This window comes from Colletes gigas, unplaced genomic scaffold, assembly GCF_013123115.1.
Source record: "Colletes gigas isolate AHSC1104 unplaced genomic scaffold, ASM1312311v1 Colletes_gigas_Sc00026, whole genome shotgun sequence".
Taxonomy (NCBI): domain Eukaryota; kingdom Metazoa; phylum Arthropoda; class Insecta; order Hymenoptera; family Colletidae; genus Colletes; species Colletes gigas.
Window position 1 is genome coordinate 699,893 of NW_025106655.1, and position 12,516 is coordinate 712,408.

Here is a 12,516-nt window from a genome sequence, read left to right on the forward strand (position 1 = left end):
TCCTCCATTGTTGGCTTCTCAAGCCTTTTGAATTCGTCGAATAACGACTGATACGCAGCCACGCGGATACAGCGTGTATCGCTTTCGCCTCGATGGCTAGCGACGCGCGTTTGTTTCGCGTAGAATTCGGTATTCTACGACGACGCCGCGCGTCAAATTAATCTCGCGTGATCGATGAAGAACGATCAATGATTTTACGTGCAACGTACACAAAATTGCATCACTTTGTTTTGGTAACAAAACAAAAATTCGAGATACGTAAAGTACAACAATGTCTGAGATTTTTTAACATCGCTGATGAGTACAGAAATCGGTATTTTTGCTTTCAACGAAATATTGGAATTATTTGTGTCACCCACTCTTTGGTAAATTTAAAATTCACGAACGGAATGATTAAAAAATAGAAAATTGTCGAATTTGTAACATGAAATAATAACGACAGAGCGTGAAAATTTAAAATAATTGTATCGTTACGCTTTAAAAATATAATTTACGCCGCGTTCGAGTGCCAGGAATTACGACGACGTTCCATCCGGTTTTTCTCGAAAAATCCAACGCTACACGAGCAACGAGCATTCAGCCGTCATAAGTTCTTTCCAGGAAGTAACCCAGAGTCGTGTCACGTTGCTTGCGAAATTGCTTGTCGGCTCGTTGAAGTTTCGCTCGAAACTTCTTTATTAGAATTTTTCACGGAAGCAAAATTTTACTCGTCGTAATTTATTCCTCGCGATTCGTTCCAGGTACCGATTGCTCAATTACGAAACTGACACTTTGCAAGGAAAATCTTCGAAATGACGTTCCCCAACAGCGATACTTCCGAAACTTTCTGTCGTACGAATCACACTGGACCATTTGCTGCATTAACATTGGTACAAATTGCTCGTTGGGACTTATTCATAGGGGTTCCAGATATTTCGTTAAAACCAAAACACTTAAAATTTTATATTGTGCTTTGACGAGACCTATTCTAGAATATGGCAGTATAATTTGGTCTGCTTATCACAAAACGTACATAAATGACATTGAGAGAGTTCAACACAAATTTCTTCGTATCGTTGCTAGACATAGTGGGAGACCCATGCCTCTCGAGTCTCATAATTATGATAACTTATTAATACTAACCTCCAAACACTGCATAGTAGAAGAAGAATTGCAGATATCATGTTTGTAAGTAAACTAATCAAACTTTTGGGTCATATTTCGTGTTCAACAATTATTCAATTGTTTCCTTTGTATATACCATCTAGATATTTAAGAAATCACTTTTTATTTTCTCAGAATTGTGTAAATAGAATGATTACTAATGCAAATTTTGTACACACTAAAACAGATTTAATTGAACAATCCATTGGAAAGTCTAAGATTATCCTTGCAACATATTGTAAATTAATTTATTTTGTTACATTCACTAAGCGATAATGTTTGACTATGTAAATCCACATCTGTAGTTTCTTGCATATTACATCTTTGTACTAAAGGGTTTAATACCCGTTAATAAATGAATGAATAAATGAAAAATTTTAATAAAAGCAAAACAGTTGAAAAAATACTAAAGTATAAAAAAAGAAGGTCGTTAAGCTATATTCGCGTTACAACGTTTAATAAAAGTACCGAGGTTTTAAATGGAATTTATCTCGAAGTTGTCAGTTACGCGTGTGTCCGAATTTCCGTCCATTCCGCGGTAACAAAAGCTCTCGTGAATCCGTCGTAGCCACGAAATGGGGAAATATCATCTCGAAGGACGCCAGTTAGCGTCTACCTGCGCTTCCTCGTAATCAGGAACTATTCGTTCGGTCAGTACATCCTGCCTCGAACGGCGAACTCTGCGGAGTCGATGCCGAAAATAGGATTCTCGGCCACCAGCCGGTAATTTCAATTGCGGCCATTAGCTTGATGAACTCGGCAACTGGACCCGGAATCGTAGGACGTTCGCGTTTTCGAACGATCGTATTATACTTGGGGGAACAAATATAGGCGATCTCGTAAAAGCAACAAACCACCAAGATAGTAATACGCCATTGATTGCGGCTCGTCGTTAATTCAGGGACGGTTTAGAAACATTCTTTTAGACGGAAATAGGCAAAAAAGAACGTTTCGAACAACGCATAAAGGATGAGGAATTTTATGTGACTTTTATTATTAGGTACTTTATATGTCTTTCAACAGGTTGAGTTATACAAAATTCATTTAGTAATTTTATCTATCGATCTCAAATATATGAGGACAACAATAATCCTTATTGGCGCCATGAGCAACGTAAAACACGCGCGACAGTCAACGCGTCAGCTAAGAAGCTCGAGCTATAGCGAGTTTTCTCGCAGTTCCGGCGTCGACCACCAGGGGTCCCTCTGCTCGTAAGTAGATCGGTACTATTTATTCCGGAAAGTGTGCTCGTCTGCCGCGGCGAGGCACCGCGAGGTCAAAGCACAAGCTCGACATCGATATCGTGTCCCGGAGACGGCAAGTTGGCAGACGTGGGAGGATGGTCGGATGAGAAATCGTGTCGAGGCACGCACATCCGCTCTTCGTTTCCACTTAATACTCGTCGCGGAACCGGGCGTAGCGAATTCGCCCGATAGTTCCACCTTCTTCCTAGTCCAGGTCGCGTCCTCGTCGTTCACCCTCTTCGGCCCTCGATCGAACTGGACGCGACGCGTCGACGATCGCCATGGCAGTCGGTCGACAGGGTCGTTGCCGGATCGGTCGTGACTCCGGGAGGAGGCTCTTCTGCATCTGCACCTGCAGCTACACCGCGGCCTCGAGTCCCGACAACGACGATAATATTCACTCTTTTCGTAAGTCCCGTTATCACGACGTCGGTGTCTTCTTCGCTCGGTGTCTCGCGCGCGTTTCGGCGTAACGGTGCCCCGATAGATTTTTCGCGCGCGTACGCGTAATCGCTGGCCTCCGCGATGCAAATTGAGTTTTTGCCGGCTCGTACGGATCCGCAGGGAATCTCATAACGCGTGGAATCAGCCTCGATGGCGAACAGGAACGAAATATGTCTGCGCAAACGTGTGCTCCGAAACTTTGCACGTTTGCAGTATCATAGGTGTGGATATTCGATGGTTATTGCGATATTAAAATTGTTCTATCGTCGATTTTTATGCGTAACTTTTTTAAAAAAATGCAGAATTTTATTCATCGAAGCGTTTGATTGCAATTTATTGCGTGGACTTTGCTGCGGTTCCGCGAGATCCTGGAAATTTTTTTTCCAGGTCGTACCGCTAACATCCGAAGACCGTAATCGAGTTTCTGATACCGCAGAACTGGAAACCATAAATGTTTCGTTGATAAACGACGTAACCTACATGCGCCGAGCGATTCGTTCGATGCGTGTTTCTTGGAAGTACGCTTTCCTGCGCTTCGGTGGAAAGATTATAATAATAATTCCGATACACGAATTTGTGTAATTAATTTCAAAATGTATTGTTCGAGTGAAAGTACCAAGATCGATAGAAGCGTTATTAGTTGGATGAAAAGGTATTAAAAACGAGAGATAGGAGGCAGCGATCACGGGGTATATTATAACAGGAAATTATGTCTCGAGGTGGCTGTGGCCAGTTTATAATCGAATTTCTTTCGACTCGAGATAACGCGTACGGAACAATGGAGGTTAACGATTTTTATTCGTTCGAGTAATATATCGCAGTTATAGTGCGGTTTACGACAATCTTAAGCTACAACCGCGGATAATTACGCGATTAGTTTTGTGTACATTCGCCGTAGGTAATCACAGCGGCTTTACTCTCTGCATCGTATTTATCGCTCGCGAAGCTGCACCTGCATCACGCTGGACCGCACGTTGAGACCAATCTCCTACGAAGCATGATAGCAGCCATTCCACACAGAGATTGGTCTCAAGTTTCTTCTGTCAAAACTTCACGGGCACACGGCAACAGCTCCAACTTTCCACTTATCGCCTCCACCACAATTATTCTCGTCTATGTTCTACTCCAGAACGCCGCGAGTTTGTCAATATCGGTTACAAAACGAAAGAGAAAAAGCCACTTAATCCCTTAACGCTCATATTTTTCGGGTTAACCAAGAATGATCAGTTTTCTTTATTGGATTTGTTTCTAAAAATGCGGTTTTTATTAATTACAATGTTGTATCCAACGTATAATTTGAACGAAAACAAATATCATCATCCCTTAAACCATTAGATTAAACAAATATCGTTTTTCAAAGCAGTCAGACTCGGGCATGAATGTTAAGGGATTAAGAAACGACAACACTTTGTCGTTTGACCCTCGATTTTTTAACTCGTTATTTTTGTGAGCTAGTGAGACTATAAAAATCACGAGATGGTAAATTATCGTCACTGTGACAAATTTTGTGTCAGTCGGTCAAGGAGCTTGACCTACAGTTTTGAGAAAAATAATTAAATAAATGGGAAACTGTTTCACGACTAGTTTCGTCATCGACGTTCTGGCCTCAAAAAATAATCCACGAAAGGAAAATACGCGGTTATTACCGTAATAACCGTGTACGTGGCTTGTTCGAAAAGCAACGAGACTGCTCGCCATGTAACTCGGATTGATAGTCGAAAACCAAATAAACTACGATCCGCGAGTTTCATTAAAGTATTCATGGTGTATATATATTAATCAATTCGGCTGATGCAGAGTTATTGGTAAATAAATAACAGTATCTCGTACGAGCGCGTCGTAAAACATAAAACTTCAAAAAAATGGAGCAACGGCGCGCTATAAAATTTTGAGCGAAACGCAAGGAAGGTGCTTTCGAAACTTATAAAAGGTTGAAATAGATGTGTAGAGAGGAAACATTGTCACGCGAACAAGTTTATCGATGTCATAAAGCGTTAGGAGAAGGACGAGGAATTGCTGAAGGCGAACCACGTTCTGGAAAACCAGTTACAAACGCGAACGCATGAAAATGCCTGGACAGTAAAATTTCTGTTCTAGTTTGACGAAAAATTGCTTCTGAATTAATGTATTCGTCGGTTAATTGAAATGTACAGAAATAATTTAGCTCGAGAATATATTTCTATGCGAATTAAAATTTATAGAAATGCTGGAACATACTGCTAGAATCGAGGGTTAAATAAGCGAATGGGGGGTAAGGTTGAGTTGGAATCAACGTTGGCGCTTGTAAAACGATATTTGTTACGTAACCACCGTCGAATTTATCGATGAATTTTAAAGACAGCGCCACGACGCTTTATGTATTTTGTTTATCGTCTACAGCTGCGGGACGATAAGAAAAAAATTCGGTAACACGATCGCGGTGCCATCGAAAATGAATCGCTAATCTTCACGGTAGACCACCGGTGTCACGGCGATTATCGATGGTTCATTAAAGCGAATGTCAGACGACGTAATCCAACACATTGTCTCGTGTCCCGTTTCACTATCAAGAATGATAAACGGATAATCGTTGCATACGAAGCGCGGCTGCACCCGTTTGTCTCTGCCGGATCACTTTTCATAATACGGTAGAGGAAAATGTGGGTCGGACGACGCTGTTAGAGAAAAACAAAAAACAAAGAAATATGGAAGCTGCTGTTGCAAGATTCGAACAAACGATTGTTATTTCTCAACGTGAAGTAATTTTCTTGCAATTATTGTCAGCGTACGATCACTTTAAAATAAATACATTCTGTTAAGGGGTGGTTAATTTGAATGCATAATATTAAAAGACACGATGTTTTTTTATTTCGATTGCGTTACTGACGTGAGATTTGTTATAGTCTGTTCAAAGTCGTCCTCGAGTGTAATTACAGGGTGTTGGATTATTAATAAATAATTACCAGTGAGAAACACTGTCGATTGTCTGCATACGAAGACCGTATTGGCACCATCGGGCCTAAGGGCCTGGGTCTGTTTGTCGTCGATGGCCAGGAAAATAAACATGATGCAGGCAATGGTTTCCTTCCTTTTTAAGTGGACGCCAGATTTTCTTTTAGGGGATCTGAGCGTCGCCTCACTTCTTGATCAGTTTTAACAGAGTAAAGACGTCCATCCAAACCACAGAATAAAGTTTCATTTTTACTTACAAAGTGTACTGCTTTTTCACCCAATTCCAATACAGGGTGAATCTCGTTGGTTGTTTTCTTTCGAACGAGAACGAATCAATGGTTTATTAAATGCGTAGGTGTTTGATTTATCAGGGCGTATTTTGTTACGACCGGCGGGGAGAAAAAGTTATCGGTGGTTTAATCGCATACGACAATGAATTTTCTTTTGTTTCAGGTACGCGGAACGCAGTCAAGCTGGCTGCCTCCGCCGGTAACCCCTCCGCTGCCGTCGCCGCCTCCGCGCATCCTCCTGTGCTTTGGAGCTCGCGCAGGAAGCCGGGTGAGTCCACCATTAATCTACTATCACAGCCCCTAGGGCACCACGCAATTCTCCATTTTCAATCGACACGATCCTACCCCGTAAACCACGATTTTTAATATTTTCCACAACGCAACGAATCTTGCGATCGACGCAAAACTTGCGACATCCACCATATACCGGATGCCACGAGATCTCGAATATCCACCGATTATAATTTTAATCATATCCAACATACTATCGAGCACCATGTACTAAACGTTTTATATTTCAAATTAGAATTCAATACATCGTTTAATCACAGACAAGGTATACAGGTAGACCTTACATTCAATGTATTTTTCCAACAGGTTACAGAAATGAACACAAGAGGAAGTGAGACAGAGAATGAAATTACACAAATTCTATTGTTTTTTAACAGAATGAAAGCTGTGCATACGCGTTGTTCCCATTTTGAAACATTAAAATCCTCCAATCCGTCCATACGCATGAAATTTTGCAGGAACATTTACTGATCTCACAATATACGTTCGGTACAGAATTTTTTTCTCGAAAGCGCGTAGGATTTCGAGGATATGTCTATTCACTAAAAATGATTGTAATTGCCCCCCGTAGCTAAAAATAATTTTTTCAAAATGATTTAAAATTCTTTTTTGGAAGCGTCGTTATCGTGTTCTAAATTAAATGGCGGTGCTCCCTTATCCAGTCCTCTGTTACTTTTTAATCTAAAGCTCGCGAAAATGTTTTCCACTTTGTGGATCCACCAACATGGTAGAATTATAAGGACATTTCGAATCTCTGCTTTACTGTCCGCACGACAATTGTTAAAGGATTCGACCATGATTTCTCTTATTGCACAAACAGATCCTGGTTGTACTTCGTTCGAAGTTGAAATTGAAGCTAACGTACGCGCGAACCTTTGGCACTTTGGCCTTCCCGCGCATCTGGCAGGGCTGGGGACGCGTACCATGCAATTGCCCCGAGGGTTAATTTCTCCGCGACCTACTAATTCGATACGAGTCGCGCTCGTTTGACCCGCGCTTATTGTCCCCGGTCAGTCAATTCTGAACCTCCGGGTAGAGGTCTTTTGGGATTGCAGCACGAAACGCTCGAATATTTTATATGGTTTAATAATAGAGCCCACGAAGGTACCGATTCGCGGGTGACGTCATTGGGGCAGCTTATGCGCGTTTCGAGCATAATTGTCGCGGTTTTGATGAAAGCTCCGGTTAAACCAGATCTCGTAATTACTTTGTTACACAGAACGTTTTGGTTCGCTGAAACGAGCGAACGCCGCACCGTATTATTGGAATTTCATGGCGAGTGGAAAGCCAAATGTGTGTGCAAGCACCGACACGCAACGTCTGCACGTATAATTACTGCTCGATGTCCAGAGATGGTTATTAATTTGAACGATAACTTTGGATTTTTTCCATCGATACTCGATGGGAGGACCTCGGTTTGAGAAACGCTGAATGACAGTATAATCTGCGAAGGATGATCGATCGCGATACGAGGAGATCGCCGTGACCTTATCGAGTCGAGCAATAAAATGAAATTAAGACGCGTTCGCGCGGCATTGACATCGTTGACAATGCCAACGGGGCAGGTCCGATTTTAAGCACGCTACGGATCTTTTCTTTCTTTCTCCCGCCTTTTCTTCTCCTTTCGTCTTCCGTTATATCTCGCGTTCCAAACGAGTTATTATTACTTTGGCCCGTACGTGGGCCGAGAGCGGAAGGTCGCAACCTCCGTGAATTAGCGGCGTCCTAATTGACGTATCCGTTGGAGCGTTTTCAGCTCGAAGAAGCGCAGCTGCGAGGATCAAAGTCGGCGGCAGAGGAAGGATCTCGTTGATGGCGAAAACGTGGAACAAGGAATTCCGACGGTTTCACCTAGGCACGACAGGACGTTGTTTCGATCTCGAGGGGATGAAGTTCCGGAAAGGGGTTGAAAGATGAAAATATTAACCCGAGGAAGTGTTTCGCGCTTTAAAACTTTCATTTATTACACGACGTCTGCAACGAAACGTAATTTCAAGCGCGGCGATTTATGGTCTCGCGTCGTCGTTCCGAAAGTAATTGCATTCTTCGCCGATAGCGTGCTCGTTCCTTTGGACACAACAAATTTCACACGTTTTGTTTTTTTTTCGTTTTTTTTACGCGCGTACCGGTAACCCGTCGAACGTTTCGCGATAAAACTTTTATCCTCGAACGTCTCGGGGATCGCGTTTCGAAACGCCGCGATCGTTGGCAGCGCGGTGGTTCGTACGCGGCTTTTGTTCGAAATTGTTTCGTTTCACGGCGGCGACGTCAAAGTCCCGCGTTGGAAGAAGCGATCATTAATAGCCGGCCGGAGAGATGCAACGTCTGCGAAAGTTAAGAAACGAAATGTGACTCACGGACGCGAAGTGCGAATGGACGGATGGCAGCGAGACGGGGGAGAAAACGATCCGCGGGTTAATTACGAGATCGTTGCTAAGAGAATTCCTTAGCGACTACCTGGACGGTTAGAGAGTTGCGACTGCCGGTCATGAGGTAATGGTCGTGAAACGCGCGACTTTAGAGGAGAAATCTTCTCCTTTTCTATCTTACTCTTTCGTCTTGGCACCTCGAACGCGCGCATTAAATCGGGGAATAGAATTATTCCATATTAGAAATTATTACCGAGTTTGGACACTACGGAGGGAAAAACGGAATAGAAATTGGGGGAAATTTTAATCCAGAATGGACGAAAATGCTATTGATTATTAGGAGGTTATCTTTTTTTTTTTATTATTGCACCACTAAATTTACGATCAATTCCATTGGAGAATTTTTAGTAAATATGTTAAATATTATATAATAATTATTAAAATATATTAAATATTATTTTTTAACAACTTATGTTGAATTTGATTGATGCACTGGTGTGAATACATATTCTAATTAAAAGAAAAATCGTATTGTAAGGTAATCGTCAACATGGAAAGTATCAATAAATATACGTGCGATCAATGCCCGTAAATCTAGTGTTAAATAGTGTACTGGTGAATATATGGGGTGAAATATTAAATTAAATAAGAAGGGTGAAAAGAAAAGGGAATTTCCAACAAATCCAAAAAAATTTCTCACAAAGTATAGAATATTTTCAGAATTCTTTCCTTATTTTTTAAACGTTGTTTCTTTTCAAAATTTGCTTTTTATTTAAATACAGTATTAGATATCATTGCACGCTTCGTCGTGGTGGAACTGTTGGCAAGTTTGTCCACTTTTTTCCTGCTTTGCGTAGCCGTCGAGGAAGGACGTGCAAGAGGTTGTGTTAATGCATCGTTTCCTGAAACATGAGGTAATTCTCGATCTGCAGCCGACGTTTCTCGTACGACTGGGCAACGACGCCCGCGTGTCCAGCCGTTTTTCATTATTCCAGTCGTCAAAAGCGACGACATCCGCGACAATGTAATAAATTACGTCATTCCGGTTCCCCGCTCATTCTTCGCGTACTCGGAACTCTTTTCAATTTTATATTGCTAGTCGTTAGTCGTCAATGCTGGTACACAGAAAAATGGTTGGAGTCAAACTATCAATATCTCAGTTTTTAATCCGCAAAATTACAGTTTCTCGAATAGACTCTGCAATTAGAGCCTCCGTTACGAATGTTCGTCAGCCAGCGAGAATCGTTCGAATTTCCCGCGGGGGCCCAAATTCAATTTTTCGAACTTTAATATTTGAACTGACATCGAAACGATCAGATATATATAGTATTACAAAGGCAAACCATTTTAAGTGAAATTTAAAAATTTCTCATTATATCTCCGTATGTACATTTTATATCCACACGTATCCCATTAAAATTGTTACAAACTACTTGCAAAATCTAACTCAACCGTGACGAAGAAGGCCCACCCATAAGTCACCCCCAAAATAGCCGTCGCCCAGACGCGGCGTTGAACGCGTTAAACGTGTATAATTTTCTTTATTTATATCGTATGATTCAAAGGTAAGGCACTCGGATTTAAATCTCGATTTAAATCTTGGAGGTCCACGACAAAAAAAAAAAATGATTTAAAGGTTCGAAATATTATTGCAAGCGTTTCCGTTGATGAAATGCTGCGTCGGAGATAGCAACGGACTGTTGATCGGTGCACGGGCACGATACCTCGAACGCTAACTCATCAGTTACATAATCCGACAGACTCGTGTAGGTACGCGACTGGGAACCACCTGGCAGGTTATGTGTGTGCACGTACATCGTGCGCTTACCGCGCGAAAACGTGACAGACTATATAGTCGATCGGTCGTCTTTCTCTTTCTTCGTTTCTCTAGCGTTGTTTTTCGTCGGATTTTCCATCCTTTGCCCGCGAACGATCGGTTTCGTCGATCCCTCGCGCTCGTACGGCCAAGAAGACGCAGAAACGTCGCGCGCGTGGCCGATATCACGATTCTTTACGAGCTACTTGTTCCTCGCGGTATCGTCATCCACCTTCTTGGTGTCTCTCGAGGTGACTTCGTTCTTGTCCGCGATATCCGTTCGATCCGTACGACGTCGATGCTTCGGGAACGTCTTCGTTGCCATAACACGCGCGACCAGCGACGATAACGTTTGGCTTACGGGGCACATCTATTATTTTTCTTGACACGACCGCTCTCGTTGCCACGGAAAGGAATACAGTATTTCACCGACTCGCTTGTAACGAATTTCGAAAAATATGTATCCGGTCGTTTATACGCTAAATATTTTGCACGTAAAGGTTTACGTATCGAATTAATTTTTGCTCGTGAAAAGTATATTTTTTTACTTCGAAGATCTAACAATTCCAAAACTTGGTGATACATAAGGCATATGTAAGGTTATTTTAAGGGATAGAAATTGATCCTAAAATATTTGGCTATTTTTAATTCTACTGTAATTCGCGAACTGCACAAGAGAGATATTTTCAAATAAAAGTTACTTTTTTAAGCTTTGAAACCAATCGAATGGGTTTGAAATCTCTAGTACGAATGACTGACTTACTCGAGATTACGGTTTAACACATGGAGATACGTACGTATGTATAAAATGAGACACGCCTCTGATTAATCTTTAGCGTGTCCTCGATGTGTCTGCAGGTTGTCTGGAGCTATTGTTGAATCATACTTTGAACACCAGCAACGTTCTCGTAAACCCTTCCGCTGTCGATCAGGATGGATCACCTTCTAATCAGAATCATTGTTCTCAAAATCTTTGTGCCGTTTTTTACACGGTTGCAAAATAATTATCAGTTTAAACTATTTTCATCGTGACGTTTCATGCAACTGGGAAAAGCTGTATCCCTGTAACGGTTAGAAATGCAACAAAATTTCATTCGTTTCATTTATTTCTATGCGTCTGTATTTATAGAATCGTATTTGTATACCGTAGTGAAAATAATTGAAGATTTTTAATTAAAATAGTAATTTTAGTTGTAAAATAATTACACGTTCGCAGTCTGCGACACGGTAGCAAAATGCAAATTGGCTCCTGTGCCAACATGTGTTTAGCATGCTTGCTCCACATAGTTTACAACTTAATTTTATACAACACTCGACGCCCAGCGAACAAAAATATTTAAAATTACTTTCACGCGCCCTAAAAGTCTTCCTTGTTCGATACAATTTATTTGACACGTTCGAACATTGTTCGTTCGCGAAGTTTTCGGCCGATTGGCTAAAATAAAATGATGCACCGTCACGCGTAAACCGCTTGTGACGTACACCTAATGGAACTTCTTTCAGTAACTCGTGCAATTGATTACTCAAGAAATTTACATAAGCTTGACCTGTTAATCTCCTATCAGGAAAAACAGGTTCGATTACATTATCGCCAATTATCGCTGTCCGTACATTTACACTGATTTGTTGTTTGTGACTTGATCGAAAAATGGTGATTTTTTTTTTGTATCTTAATGGCGAGTATCATGAAAGTTGATTATTTGTTTGTAGCAAATTCAGTCTTTGTCGGTGAATGAAATAGTGGAAAATGTCGATCGACGGTAGACGTCCGCAATAATCAAGTTAAATTAACTTAATTTCTTATTTACGACAATTCGGTGGCGAATAACGTATAAAAACAAGCGTTTCTCTGTTAATCTAAAAATATAATAATTTAAGAATGCATGGCAGTATCGACAGGACCCAGTGAATTCAAATTAATCGCGTTAAAATAAAATCTGATAGCAATTCTCTTCTCCAAAACTTCTCTAATCGCTTCGATCGTGCTT

At 41.3% G+C, this 12,516-nt stretch overlaps 1 protein-coding gene across 1 annotated transcript in view; it reads left to right on the plus strand.

The window, feature by feature from the left end:
- LOC122401629 (dual 3',5'-cyclic-AMP and -GMP phosphodiesterase 11) overlaps positions 1 to 12,516 on the plus strand; it is a 94,716-nt gene that overhangs the window by 29,602 nt on the left and 52,598 nt on the right. Inside the window, exon 2 of the mRNA XM_043403868.1 lies at positions 6,216 to 6,320. The gene's annotated coding sequence lies outside the window, so the exon portion shown is untranslated. The remainder of the gene's footprint in view (positions 1 to 6,215; positions 6,321 to 12,516) is intronic.